We start from the raw sequence: 12,206 nt of genomic DNA on the forward strand, positions 1-12,206 counted from the left end.
CTGTGGAGCTGTCTGCTTTTCTGCAAATGGGGAGCAAAGCCAGAGGAAATGCCCCCACCCTGCACAGGCGTGCCCGGCTTCCCAAGGCAATGCAATGGAAAAAAAAAAAAAAAAAAAAAAAAAGCAGGTAGAAATTTCCAGAAGTGATAGCGCTATTGGAAGTTCCTGGCACTGCAAAAGCCAAATACTTTCCCAGAAAAGCCGAGTTCCTCCCTCCTTTCCCTTTACAAAGAGCCTCACAAGTGTACTGCAAGTTCTTAGCTAACAGATTTGAGCTCGGGCAATAACTGTAACTGCTTTTGGGTCCCGGGGCCAAGTTTCAGTCTGAGAGATGACCCAGACTGGGTGCTGTGCAATTAAGCATGGCAGGGATTTGCTTTGTACATCTTATTGCTTTCTTCCTTACTTTTTCTGTTCTTTCCCCGGGAAGCCTCTTTATCTCACAGTACAGGTAACTCCTGCCTCAATCAGCAAGGTTCTCTCCTGGCAGAACAGGAAAATCAGTCTCTTGTCAGCAGGGTTGAAAGAAACGCTCAAAAAATATAAAAAAATAAATGTGAGATTATCTGAGCGTCTTTGAGTTCCACCCTGAATTTTTTTAGTGCTTTTCAGCCATTAGGAAACCGATTCTTGTTTCCTTTCAGCAGCACAGGGGTGCTGAAGGTGATGCTTTGTGTCACAGAGGGGCCACTGGCAGGATCCCAGCAAGACTCTGTATTCCCCAGGCTGCAGCACAGCTCCTAAATGGCTCCCATCATTTTTATCTGGGCGATGAGAATCTGGCTGTGCCTATCTCAAATCTATTTTTCTTTTTCTTTTTTTCTCTTTTCCCAGGGCTAATCCAGAAGCAGCCTAGAAATGATTTCCTGAGGGAAGCAGAGAAGCAGAGGGTTAAAGAGCCGGGGGGAAAGGGAGAAGGAGGAGATGGCACAGGCAAGTGTTTATGTTATCCAAAGCGATGACTCCTTGGTACACGGAGCTAAACCCACACCCATTGCCTTTCTGCCCCTGGAACCTGGGCGAAGCAGCAACAGCACTGCAGGGCTCAGCCACCGTGGGAAAGGCAGCGGAGCCCCAGCGAGGCCGTCCGCACGGCGCGACCCGCTGCGGGTGACTCAGAGCCCCACCTTGCTCTGAGCAGGAGGAAGCAGAGCTCGTGGAGAGGCACCCGAGAAAAGGCAGAGCGCGAGAAAAAGACAAGCAAGCCCCCCATGTTCACACACACACACACTCCCCGCGATGCTGAGGGTAAAGGAGCGGTGGAGCCACACGTGGCATCAGGCATCGCGGCAGCCGGTGGGGGCACGAGAAGCGGTGGAGGGGTTTTTCCTCCAGACATTGATGCCCAGCAGGAAAGGCTGGCGGTGACTGGTGGGGGGAGATGAGCAGCATCTTACTCATGGGCAGGTAGCGAGCTGATCAGCTTTGTCCTAGGAAGGGCCAAACAGGGCCCCAGGCTGAAGGAGGCAAGAGCAGCATACGTGGGGATGCCTCCTCCGTGGCTCTGCCATTGCCAATGCCCTCCTGTCGTGCACCCCCTTCCAGGGGGAAGCCCCAGCACGAAGGGGCTGTGGCACCCCCAGGAGTCCCAGCTGGGAATTTGGTCCATGCATCTCCTGGTGTTTGGCAGGGGATGGACGGTTCTGCCCTTCATCCTGAGCAGGAGGGCAGAGGGAGCCATGGTAGGGGACAGGGGGCAATGCCACGCAGCCCTGTGGCAGTGGGGGCTTGTGAGCGTGATCCAGCAGGAGAGCTACAGACGCTTTCCATAAAGTTCCCAAAGGGGAGCACAGCTCGCCTGGTGCAGGGGCAGCACTTCCATGTACCCGGTCCGCTCACCACAGGAGCACCAGCGTGGCACAGCCTGCCAAAAGCTGCTGCCTTCAGCTTTCATTTGGCAAGATGCTGCAGGGGCAACCCCCAGGACCCAGGACCTCAGTGCCCAGGACCTCAAGTACCCTCTGCCCAGAACATCACCACCACCCGGTCACCCTCCTTTGGGTCCACGGAAAGCTGAGAGGAGCTCAAAACAAGGTGAGGCACCAACATTAGTGCTGAGTCTCCCTCACTTTCAGGCACCTATTGTGGCTCTGGGTGTCTGTTCTGTTGCTCTGGTTTTTGAGGGGGTCCCATGCCATTAAAACGTGGTGCTGAGCTGTCTGCACAACACCCTGCAGGCACAGCAGGAGCTTGCTGCTCCTATTCACTCCAGAAATCCCGGCACAAACCCCCTCACGTAACCTCAGTTGCTCTGAGGTCCCCCCAGATACCTGCTGGCTGCTGGGGGTCAGCACCAGCATGCACATCAGGAATCCGCCTCCAGCACAGAGCTCGTGCTGTGCCCTGGGAGAGAGCCCAAACCCTGAGCCTCCGTGTCTAAAGCCAGACTCCTGCTTTCAGCATACCGCAGAGCAACACAGCTACTGGTTTCAGACAGACCTTGGCACCTACCAAAACCAGACCGCAGATTCAGGGCCTTAAATATCACTGGCCAGGGAAGGACTGTCCAAGGCCAGAGGTGATTTTGCATCATCGTCTGTTCCGAAGCACAAACCTGAAATGCTTTCTCTGAACCCTGGGATTTTCAAAGGGGATGAGTGATTTCAGAGGTCTCAGGTGATTACACATTTTTAAAGCCCTGTTTTCTTAAAGTCATCTTGGGGCATCTCAACACATAATTTGTTCAGCACAAATTTGCCAGTGCTGGTGGTGCTGTAAGGGTGCCCCATGCTTGGCTGCCAGCAGTGCAGAAGGAGATCTACCGTCATCTCTCCTCCCCTCTGGCTACGGGCAGCAATCATTTGCCCACAACTACCTGCACAGCTTTGCAGGGCTTGTAGGACAGCTTGCTTGCATTTTATTTTTTAAGCTGCCAAACACCAGCTTTCCATAAGCTGAGCTAAACAACCACATCTGAAAAACTTTCCCTACAACCCTGGCCTCTATTGCTCATTCCCTGTTAGGAGAAATCTCTTGGGATCAATCCACCCTCACCTGGGCAGCTTAAAATTAGACACTGAAGTCTGAGGTTGTCACTCTGGGTTCCCTACAGAGCCAGTGGAGAGAAATAGTCTGCCCAGCATGTGGTTCACCCCATTACACGAAAGAGGTGGAAGGAGGGGCAAATTTTCTATTTCCACTGCTGATTAAGGAGGTCCAGATGAAGATAAGAAATGCTCAGATGTACCTAGGTTGCCTGAACCTCACCCTTTATCTTTTGTGAGTGCACATACACAAAAACACCCATGCTAATACTATATTGCAAAGGGACAATCTTCATTTCTAGGATGCTGGACTAGCTCTACCCTGGCAGGACGGGTTGCAGAACAACACATTTCCTGTGCCTTTCTGACATGAGAGTGAAACGAGTAGCAGACCACCAAACAGGGTGAAACCAGGTGGAGAAGCTTTGCAATGCTCCTGCAACCTGGCGCTGGCACCCATAGGGCACCTGCATGGGTGTGCTCCTGATTCTTGTCTTGCCGTCACCACTCACACTGTTCCTGTTTCTCTGAAAAACTCAGCTCCTGGAATCATTGAACTGTTTAGGAGGTTCACTTTCCTTTTTTTTTTTTTCTGAGCAAAAGTCTTCAGAGAAAAGCTTGACATGCTCAGCAACGCCCATGTGCTGGAGGGTAACGCATCGTTTTGGTTGGGATTAAGAGGACTTCATCGTAAATAGCTGGGTGCTATGACTCATGCTCATAGCCTTGTTCATTTTGCTCGTCCTTAGATGGAAAGCCTTCTTACTGGATTTCCTCAGCAATTTGTGGCTGCTTTCACTGTATTTGGTTGGACATAAAGCAATGCAAAGAGGCCGGGTGGCTAGCAAAGCCTCACCTGACTGTCCAGCCTTGCCTTTATGATGGTGCTCTGACCCAACAGGGAAATGGGAGCTGGAAGTTGCATAACCGGTGCCAGTTACCCACAAGGGCAATGGAAATGAGGAATCTTATCCCCAAAACAGGGATATCATGTATTTGTTTTTTGTGTCCAGCAAGACTCATACCACAGACTTTTGCAAAGGTGACTGCTGGGAGTCTGGGAGCTCAGCAAGAGGAGATGCTGTCAGAAACCTGAAGATAGGAAGTGAGTGCCCAGTGAAAGCAGTTAGGTATTTAATTTAATGTGTCATGGAAGATCTCCTCTCGCATGCATGTATGTGTGTACAGACATGTATGCCCAAGGGAAGAGGCTCATTCTCTGCCTGGCCTTCTCCCACAGAAAATTGCAGCTGGCAGCACGGCTGGAGCACGATCAGGTCAAGCTGGAGGTCTGCAAGGTGACTAAGGCAGTTCGGGTGCAACCTTTCCCCAAGAAACACATGGGTATTTATGCTCAGGGATGGTCTCAAATTCAATAAGCCACTGAATTTGCATGTGGGGCCATTGCAATGGGAACACAGGGCCAAAAGAGTTCAGGCATCCAAATATGAAGGCACAAATCTTCGCAGCAGGCCACATCACTGCACACGCCAGTGTTTGAAATGCCTCTGGCAAGAACCCCAAATTGCCAGATGCACAATTACTGACCAGCTATGTAGACAGGGCTGTTGTATCCACTATACTCCACAGGGCATGGCAGCTGTCTGGCCAGCATGCCCTTTGCAGACATAAAAATAATACTTTCAGTACTACTTCTTCTCTTTGAATGTAACCAGACACACATGAGCTGCTCTGTGCTAATTCATCTCTCACACAGCATTCTGGGCTATTTAATTTCACACTGCTCTGTAGGATTTCAAGTTCTCAGGTGCTGAACTTGACCACTCACACACCCACATCGGGACATAAACAAAAATAAGAAAACAGCACTGGCCTCATTGTCCCCTTTCACATCCAGTTTGTACCTAGTAGGAAACAGACGGAAATTCATGGTCCAAATCCCAAGATTTCAGGTCTTCTGTTAGGGTAGGTGTAAAGCTTAGGGTGCCTGCCGGTTCTGTATGTACTGATGCTAAGCCAACCTCTCCTGCCTGGCTGACGTTAAGGAGCTTTAGTATAAGGAGGTACTGAGCACAATAAAATGGCATTAGCAAAGAGCTGCACTGAAATAAGGACAGAACTGGGTGTGTGGACAATTCATTTTTTTAGTGCTGTTAAGCATCTTAGGCTGAGCCTGGACATTATTACTCTGTCACAAAAAAAAAAAGATTGCAGATAATGAGCTAATAACACTTCACTTTCCCAGCCTGCTTTGCATCTTCAAAGCGCTCCACAAGAACAAACTAATTAACTGTCCAGAGAAGAAGCTCATGACTAAGAGCTGAGAAGCCATGTGAGTCAATCCGCTTGCAACAGGTCTTTGCAGATTTCAGTAAAAATTCATTTCGGAGGAAGGTCTGCTTACTGGCCCGACTGGTCACACCGATCCCTGGCCACATTCCACGGGTGTGAGCGGCGCGGACGGACCCAGCCCGGGAGAAGCCCCACCGACTTCAAAAGAGCAACACCTCGACAGGAATGCCCCAAAACCGACCGTGTGGCTTCCTCCTTCTAATTTGTGTGTGTGCGCGCACCCGGCGCGCGCTAAAACTGCTGAGCTAACAGTCCCAGTCCCTGCAAACCTCCGCCAAACAAGGGCGCATCCCGATCAGCATGGGAAGGCATTACTGGCAAACAGCCCCATTCCAGTGTCCCGGGACCATTAATTCCGGAACACCACGCCATACCGGGGGATTTTAATGGAGAATTGGCTTTTCTAGTCTAACTCTGGGGGGTACAGACCTGGCGTAGCCTTGGAGCTGTGTCTCCAGCTTGAGGAGCAGCGCTGAAGTCCCAGCTCTCTTATTCCTTGCTTTGGGCAAATTATTAAGCTTCCACAAGAATGTGACTTCTCCTGCAGGTCCTTGGCTTTTGGGGAATGTGGGTCACATTTGCTTGAGCAAAACAGAGATGAGAACGTCATTTTTTTTTTTGCTGTGGGTAAGTGAACTCAGAGGCCCAGCCCTACAGAAAGAATTTAGACATTTCAGGCCAAGAATTTTCTCTTGTAAACTCCTGCCTAGCTGCATAAATCTCCACCAGGAAGCATCCTTGGTCTACCTCCTGGGCAGAACCTCTAAACGAAGACCCTTTCTAAGGGAAACACCCAACCCAGAGGCACTTGAGAGACACAAGGCCCCATCCCACAACCCCTCTGTCTGCGGGCTGGTGGGTTTCCAATGTGCAGTCCCCCAGCCTGCAGGCTGCTGAGGGTCCTGAGGAAGCACTTTGATGTCCTTCTGTTTTGTCCGTGGCACTGGAAAGCCTGATATGGCCAAATCCACAGATGGATCCAGGTGCCTTTAAGTGACCTCATGTCTTTAGGGCAGGTGTTATGGGCCATATGCTTTCCCGCAGAGCACTGGGCCAGATTTCCAAAATCTCTCAGCACACTGCAACGAAATCCAAGGAGGAGTTTTGTGCCCAGGAGAGCTCACGTCTTCGTGAAACGTCCAGGGTTGGGTTTGATGCTGCATCCATGCCTGGGACTCGTCGCAGACAGCGATTGCTCCCCTTGGTTCCTCACCTGGTTTGTGGGCAGAGGCTTTAGGGAGTTTCACATCATTTTTCCTCCTTCCCAAAAGAGAAGTGCTTCTTTCTGGGTTGTTTATTGGTTTGCGTGCAAGGAGCTGCCGGTAGGTCGGCCTGTCCCTAGCCCAAGGGCCTGTGAGCCGCAATTGGGACTTTTCCGCAGCTGCCAAGAAATGCCAACAATTTCCAGAATACTTTAGTTACTCTTCCTTTGCAATGAAGATGTTTGGAAGGCAGCAGTTAATCACAGGGCTCAGCAATTTACAGGGCTAATTGCCCCAGAGGCAAATAACCAGGGGATGAGGAAAAGTTCCCATCCTGCATAAGTGCGCTCCCTCCAGCCAGGACCCCAGCCCCTGGCTTTGCCACACCAGACCACGCAGCCCCGAGTCACCCTCTGGAGACTTTTGTCTCTGCCCACTGCTGGCAGGGATGGCTTCAGGGTCTGCTGGCGCCTGATTTACTGGGGGCAGCTGGAGGGGCAGCAGGAGGAGCCCTTGATGGAGCTGGAAGACCCCGAGGGATCCCATAGAGGGACCTGGAGCTGAAGGGCCCCAGGGATCCCATGGAGAGATCCGGTGCCCAGCATCAGGTGATGCTGACATCTCTGCACTGCAGTGCTCCACCACCCGTGGGGGACAGGAGCCCTTGGTGCAACCAGCCAGCCCCAGGGAGCTCCCCATCCTCCTGGCAGGGCCCTTGGGCACCTCTCCCAGCACCCAAAAATGCTTCTTAGTCTCTGGCAGTATGATTCTGCTTGTATGTATTTTGAAGTGTTTGAAACACTGTCCTGGACAAAAACTCTGGGGTGGAAAATATCTCAAAGCCAAAGGTTTGCTTTCCAAAACACGTTGTCAAAAAAAAAAAAAAAAAAAAGGCAGAATTTGAGAACTGCAAAATTAAATTGAATTTCATCTTGTCTGTTTTATTTTGTTTGAGGTGTGGCATGGCACACAGCCAACAGCCTGACAGCCAACAGCCTGACAGCCCAGCGCTGCAACACTGCCTGAAAAGTTACAGTCGCTGCTCTATTTCAACAGGTAATCAACAACATCTGGTTCATCGTGAGAGATCAAAGTGCTTCCCTGGATCAAAGCGTCCTGTCTTTGTCATGATATCAAAGTTAGATTTATTGCTCTGTGAAGGTACAACTGTATTTATTTACGTGTGCAGATAAAAGGTTTGGGCAGCTCACAACGCTTCCGAAACCAGATGAGCGCCCCAAATAGAGTAATTTCAATGTTGTGCTGTGACACAATCTCGTACATCAGCTGTAGTGTGTAGCACAGGAAGCATAAACCAACGTCATACGAAGAGAGCACTGAGTGCTGCAGCTCTGCTGGGCTTAGGAACCAGAGCTCAAAGCCATGCTCATATCAGGCGGAGGAGAGATAGGAACTTGGATCTTCCATCTCACCAGCCGGTGCTGTAACCACTGAGCTGTTAGATAAGGGATGCATTGCCTTCCTCTGCTGCTTTCTCCTACTCCTCTGTGTCTTTTTTTTAAGTTCTGGAGGCAAGCTGGGCAGAAAAACCTCTGCTTTGTCTGAGCTGCTTCGCAGCATCAGGCTGCAGCGTGAACCCCAGCAGCCACAGCGCGGTGGCTGGCACAAAGAGCAGGCAGGGATGGGGCAGGCGTGATGGCACCTCGGGCAGGGGTTAGGGCCCCCGGGCACACCTGGGTCTGGCATTGCACTGGAATAATCCACAGCAGGCCAGCTTCTTGCATATTTATATCATGCAGGAAGGCAGACAAAGAGAATTGCTTCATAATGAGGATTTTCCCAGGCGCAGGTCATGCCGGGTCTGAAGGCAAAGCCTGCAAGTCCACACTTCAGCACGAATTTCCATCTCTCTGAGTTTCCAACGGGCCCAAACTGGAGGCTGTGTGCAGCGGGGCACATACCGTGTGCTGGGGTCATGCTGTGAGAGCATGGGGTGCAGGACCTCGCTCTTTGCAAAGGTGATGGCACGTTGTGAAGGAAATCCTGTCCTCATTAAACACGGCCATCAATGGACTTAGGAGCTGAACATGGCTGTCTGAAATAAAACAACCAAAACTCAGCCTGGCATCCACATCCCCTTTGGAGCACTCCAGCTGCTACGGCAACCAGTGCAGAACTAAGGTTATCCTGAAATGCATCCCCTGCCCTTGGGTGTCCAAATCCACTGGGGATGCCCCAGGGGTGCCGCGGGCATGGTTCCCCTGTGCCCCCTGCTGCTGTTTCACCTTACTGCGGAGGCACGTTGCAGGATCCAGCACGGTGAGCTCTGCACATGTGTGCACACAGGTAGCCGTGGGTGTGTGCACAGAAGTAGCTGTGGCTGAGCGCACATGCCTGGGAGTCCGTGTGTGCAAGTGTGTGCACTTGCACGCAGCTCCCTTCCCCTCTGGGGAGCAGGGTGCTGCAGCACATGCTTCTGAAGATATCTGGCCTCGAAGCAAGAGTGGGGTTCTGGGAACATCCCCCCACCCCCGCCTATGGTTTATGGGTTGGAGATGACAAAACTAGGAGGAGAGGCTGACACACCAGAGAGTTGTGCTGCCATCCAGAGGGACCTGGACAGGCTGGAGAAATGGGCTGCAGGGACCTCATGGGGTTTCCTGAGAAGTGCCAAGCCCTGTCCCTGGGGAGGATCAGGCCCAGCCCCAGCCCCAGAATGTGCCGGGGGCACCCACAGGGAAGCAGCCAGGCAGGAAAGGCCCTGGGGGCCCCTCAGGACACCAAGGTGACCAGGAGCCAGTGATGTGGCTCACAAATAAGCTGATGGTGTCCTGGGCTGCATCAGGCAAAGCGCTGCCAACAGGGTGAGGGAGCTGATCCTGCCCCTCTGCTCAGCACCCGTAGCGCTGGGACCAGTGCTGGGCTCCCCAGTGCGAGAGAGACCTGGGCAGGCTGGCGGTGAAGGTGCTGAGGGGCTGGAGCATCGCTGCTGTGAGCAGAGGCTGGGAGCTGGGGCTGCTCAGCCTGGAGAAGAGGAGGCTCAGGGGCAGCTCCCCAAGGGCTGCACGTTCCTGCAGGGAGGGGACGAGGGGACGGAGCCAGGCTCTTGTCAGCGGTGCCCAGGGCCAGGCCCAGAGGCGCTGGGCACAACCTGGAGCCCAGGAGGCTCCCCCTGACCCCCAGCAGCACGGCTGTGCTGGGGGGGCCGCAGCCCCGAGGCTGTGGGGTCTCCTCCTTGGGGAGCTCCAAACCCGCCTGGACGTGGCCCTGGGCACCCTGCTCGGGGTGGCCCTGCTGGGGCAGGGGGGACTGGAGGGACCCAGGGGGCCCTTCCCACCTTCACCGCTCTGTGATTTTGTGATTCAGACTTGGGTACTGCCCAGGACTGCCAGAGCTGCCTCTGCAGCTTGGCTGCTCCTGCCAACCATCACAGCAATGCTGGTGCTCAGCACCACACCAGGTCAGGAGATACAGTGCAGCATTGCCTTTACCAGTCACAAACCTTATGGATCCTATGCTGGGCTCCCTTTTGGTCTCAGCATCTCAGTGCTCATGCCAGTTGTTGCTGCCTGCACCAGAGAGGAGCATGGTTTACAGCCAGGGATTCAGCTGAAACCTGGGCATGAAAGCACAAGCAAAAGCAGTGATTCAGACCACTAGGAAGCTTATTTTCCTTCCACTAAATGCCAATAAAATGCTGCTTCCAGACAACTGCTAAACCCTTTTCCTTTCCATCCCAGAGCATTGTTGCCTGCTTTGTCAGCAGGACTTGTCTCATGGACATGGGTCATTGCGTAGATGCTAAACTGTGCTTACGGTGCATTAAAGTCCTCATTGACGATTTTACACTTCTGTGAAATCAGCATAAAGCGTGGGCGACTTCTACCAGGTAAAGGTGATTAACTGTTACCTATGAGCTGGCTACTACAGGCAGTGATTTACTGGACTAAGATATTAATTGAAACTCGTAGTTTTATGGGGCGTTTATAAATAACCATAAGAAACTTGCAAGTGTCAGGTGTTCTCTGCATGCCACCCAGGACGTGGGAGTTGGTGCACCTCAAACTTCACACTGTGCCTGTTGGGGGGACAAAACACCCCAGCACCTCCAAGGTCCAGATACCCCAACTGATGGGGCCAACGAGGGGCTCAGCATCACCACTGTTGAGCCACACAGGGCTCTGGCAGCACTTCAGCTTCAAGAGCTGCCACTCCATCATCCTGTGGACCCTCGTGTACCACTGCAGCTAAACTGTGTGCTGTAACGCTGGTAGTCTGGGCACATGTGTCTCTGGCTCCTTGGGATGTGTGTTGGCCAGGTGGTCCCAGGACAGCAATTTCCTGTGCTGCCTAGAGCATCCCAGGCTAATATGACCTGGACAAAGACATGAGCAGACTGTTTCTGTCTGTAGTGGTGGTGGCAGAACTGGGCTCTTCAAAATCTGTGTTTCAGCCTCTGGGAACCATCCTGGGTCTTGAGTAGGCTGAGAAGAGCATGAAGCTGCCTTGCACGCAGCTCTGGTTTCTGCCGCAGCCCAAAACATCAGAGCAATATTTCACCAGCACCTTCTAGGTAACAAATGCATCTTCTTTTGCATCTGCTCCAGCACATGAGGACAGTGGTGCCCTGCCATGGGGCTGCATCAACACACCACGAGGCGCACACACTTGTGAGACCTGGGCAGAGGTTCCTAACCCTGTGGTCCAGGCTCATGCAGTTGTGCTGGGACCCCTGTGCTGGGACCCCTGTGCTGAGAACCAGAGGAGGAGGCTTTGTAGCCTGGGCTGTAGCTTTGAGGCGCCCTGCAGCCCTTTGGTCAGGGCAGTGGCACCGCTGGGGAGCACAGAAGTGTGCCACACCATGCTGTGGGACGTGAGCCTGCACTGCAGCCAGAGCCATGCACCCCTCCGTGGCACCTGCCAGTGCCTCTTAGAGCTGCCAAAAACCTCCTGTACTGCACAGCCCATGGGGGTCACCACCTGGTCCCTGTCCAGGGCTTTGGCTGAGACACCAGAACTGCCCTTGAGAGGACACCGGTTTCACATGCTGTGCTCCAGAGTGATGCTGCACAAGGGATTGCTCAGCAAAGGAGGATGTTTGCACTCTGTGGCCAAAGATGCTGTTGCTCTGCAATGTGCTAGAGGATGCTACACCTCGTAGCTCCTGGGATTAGAGGGTGAACCCCCTGCCCGGGAAAGGCAGGGTCTCTGCCCCTTGTACCGTGCTCCAGAGGATGCTGGTGCTTTGGGTTAGCATCCAGAGGTCCTGCTGCCCACATGGACACTGGGGCCCCACAGCAGCTAGCAGACACTAGCACGCTGCCAGTGTTCCCAGTGGCACAGCAGAGAGGCTGTTAGGACCCTCCGTGAGCCCCCAGAGGCTGCTGTCAGGGGCCCCTCACTCCACAATGCACAGTGGTGTGGCCAGCCCTGTCCTACTGCTGCACTAACCCAAGACTCATCCTCTTGCAAAACACATGGCATGCGTGGCAGGATGGGGACAGCACGCCCGGACATCACTCACCAGCACACAGCACCCTGCACCGCACCCCAGCAAACCTTGGCACAACGCGCTGCACCCATACAACCACCCCGCAGCCCGTGCAGCACTCGGGATGCATGCAAAACCCCAAAGAAGACCCCAGACGGCCGTGCCATGTCCCAGGGGATACCAGCATCCCGCACCGCGCTCTACCAAGCCCACTGGTGGGGGGGACATCCACGGACACGGGTGGGAGATGCAGCA

This window comes from Anser anser (genome assembly GCF_964211835.1).
Source record: "Anser anser genome assembly, chromosome: 27".
Lineage (NCBI taxonomy): Eukaryota > Metazoa > Chordata > Aves > Anseriformes > Anatidae > Anser > Anser anser.